This window comes from Microtus oregoni, unplaced genomic scaffold (genome assembly GCF_018167655.1).
Source record: "Microtus oregoni isolate MIOR12 unplaced genomic scaffold, Mior012 000002F_ref0000024, whole genome shotgun sequence".
NCBI lineage: Eukaryota > Metazoa > Chordata > Mammalia > Rodentia > Cricetidae > Microtus > Microtus oregoni.
The window spans coordinates 10665914-10669045 of NW_024543061.1; the positions used below are offsets into that span (position 1 = coordinate 10665914).

The 3132-nt window shown below is 38.9% G+C and overlaps 1 pseudogene; it reads left to right on the forward strand.

Moving 5' to 3' along the window:
• Nucleotides 1–1329: 1329 nt before the first annotated feature.
• On the forward strand, nucleotides 1330–1898 carry LOC121433269 (annotated as a pseudogene).
• The last annotated feature ends 1234 nt before the right edge of the window (nucleotides 1899–3132 follow it).

A 3132-nucleotide genomic window follows, 5' to 3' on the forward strand; every position in this document is an offset into this window, starting at 1 on the left:
ATCTGGTTTAGTGTTTAGAGTATTCTAAGTATAAGAACTTGGTGTGGTAATTTGACTTCATCATATGATATTTTATATCCATTTTATTTCTCCCTCTGGCCTCTTTTCAATAACTCATGTTTGAGAGTTACAATGAATAAAAGTGAGAGAGTGGGCATGCAATCTTTTCTCCTTTAAGATGTAAGAAGGAAAGCTCTGATTTTCCCCACTTAGGACAATTACAATTTTATTTTTATCATTCATAATCTTTGTTTTTATCTTGTCTTACTGTATGCTTACCAATTTCTTTCAAAACCTTTGTTTCATTATCATCATCATCATCATTCTTATTTAATCCCATTGTCAAACGGCTTGTCAATTAACTAAACACTATCTAGCAGACACACGATAAAAACAAGGAGAACATGGACACATATGTTCCAACAGAGTGGGCTCTCACATCGTTGCAGATGTTCATCTCAGCCAGTACTTCAGATCAACATTAGTAGAGACTTTGTTAAATAACCCATCACAGTGCTCCTGTGTCTCCATGCCATTCACAGATCATTGTGAACTATCAGTTGTCTGTGTAGTGTTTGTGGATTTGTTTGTTGTTTTCAATCAATATGGTCTGGCTACGAGTCAGTTTATTGTGCAACTGAAAATATCTGTCTCCATGATGTGAAATCATGAAGCTCATTGGAGCTTGAAGCTCCATTTTTGAAAGCAAATAAACATTTGACTTTGTCTGTCTTGGTGCTGACAATAGAAACCAAGTATTCTGTCTGTATCCAGCTGAAGCTACAGACAGGGTTGCACATGACAATAACTGTGCCCTATGTTCTTAGTTATATTCAAGAAAGATCCTTCTACTCCTGCTCCATTCAGGGATTATATAATGAGTTTAAATGAGTGTTCTGCATTCCCAGAAATTAATGTTGGATTAGGGTTGATACTTCTGGTTTTGAACCAACCTTTCATATCTGAATAGAAACCATCATGGTTAAAGTATACAGGACTCTTCATATTTTCATTGATTTCCATTATATCTCTTAGGACATCCTTATGATAATCAGGGAAATCAGTCTCTCTTTTCTGGCTTTTCCCTCTTTTAATCTTTATTTGTGTAATGTGGCTAATGCTTCCTCCATACCATGAGTCTGGTGCTGTTCCTTCCTTTCAGTGGTCTCAATGAGTTCCAAGAGTGTTAATGTCAACTGTTCATTAAAGGTCTGTCTGAATTCTTAAAACATTCATAAGTCTTGTGCTTCAATCTTTTTTAAAATAAATAATTTATAATAAAAATTTAGAATGTTGCTTTCTGGACCAGACCCTGCAGGAGGCGCCATCATGGGTGTTGACATCCACCACAACAAGGACCGAAAGGTTCAGCGCAAGGGTCCCACGAGCCAGGATATCTACCTGCGGCTGCTGGTCAAGCTGTACAGGTTTCTGGCCAGGAAAACCAACTCCACATTCAATCAGGTTGTGCTGAAAGGGTTATTCATGAGTCGCACCAACCGGCCACCTCTGTCCCTGTCCCAGATGATCCGAAAGATGAAGCTTCCTGGCAAGAAAACAAGATGGCTGTGGTTGTGGGGACAGTCACAGATGACGTGAGGATTCTCGATGTGCCCAAACTGAAGGTGTGTGCCCTGCGGGTGAGCAGCCGGGCCCGAAGTTGCATCCTCAAGGCTGGGGCTAAGATCCTCACCTTTGACCAGCTGGCCTTGGAGTCTCCCAAGTGCCGTGGCACTAGGCTCCTCTCTGGACCTCAAAAGGGCAGAGAGGTGTACCGGCATTTTGGCAAGGCCCCAAAAACCCCACACAGCCATACCAAACCCTATGTCCGCTCCAAGGGCTGGAAGTTTGAACATGCCAGAGGCAGAAGGGCCAGCCGCGGCTACAAAATTTACTAACCCTGGATCTTACTGTTATTAAAAAGCTTTGGATATTGAAAAAAAATTTAGAACGTTGCACAAAAATGAAAATAATGACTTTTTACTCCACTCCCAGAAAGAGACTACATTAAAAAATGTTGACATTAAGAAAATAACTATACGTCCTGTATTTAAAACATGCTATCCTTCATGAATTTTGCTTATGAGCTCACTAAGACTCAATCACCTGTCCTTTATGAAAAGTCCCACTTTACAAGTATTACCTTTGAATTGCATTTATATTTATGTGCAGTGGTAATGTATAACAAACCAAATGTGCTATTAAAGTAAAATATATTCTAAAGACTTACTCAAAGATTTTATTTTTACATTTTAAAGTGGGTAAAAATTTAAATTTACTATGCAGCACTTATCAAACTGACTGGTGCTAAGAGGAACCAGGTGTCGTCATGTCATCTGCACCTTCCACAGGGTTCAGCAGCAGCACAGAGTGCAGACACCAAATGTGCTTCCATGGACAGTGCCCTCTCCAGCAAGGGGGTGTAGGACAGACTGCGAGAGATACTTGAAAACACAGGCTACAGCTTTGATGGAACACTATCATACATTTATGTTCTCTATTTTTTGTGATTGTAAGATATAATAGCTATTTAATACATTTTTTCAGTTGGACATTATATTCCTTTTTCAATAGAAAAGCTAAACCTTCTTACATTACTTAGAACTTTAGACCTGCCTAAAATTAAGACTATCATTTTCTAGACCTAGCCTACCTTAAGGGAAACATTAATCTACTCCATTACTTGTCATTTTATATCAAGTTCAAAAAGACCAAGAGAACTTGCTGTTTCCCTGTGCAGAAATTACGACTGTCATCTAAATTACTGAGGATGTTCTATACTGAGATTGTTCATACTAGGAGGCCCACGTTTCTCCCCCCATTTCATGAAAGGAGCTGATTTTTTCTCATATAGAAAATGTAATGTACACATCTAATGCACAAAATGTGACTGAAGATGAATTCTTCTCTTTTTCCACTGTAACGTAGGACAAAGAACTTTTGGGGTAAACCTTGCTAATCATAGTCTTCTGATATGATGGAACCTACTCATGAGTCACCTAAATTGTGATTCCTTAAAGGTTTTTGTTAAAATACACCATCATTAATGTTCTTTTTCCTGTTAGTTCAGGGCATTTTTCCTTTCAGTCCATTGGTCACCACTCAAAAGTGACAGGGGCAGAAGCAGCAACT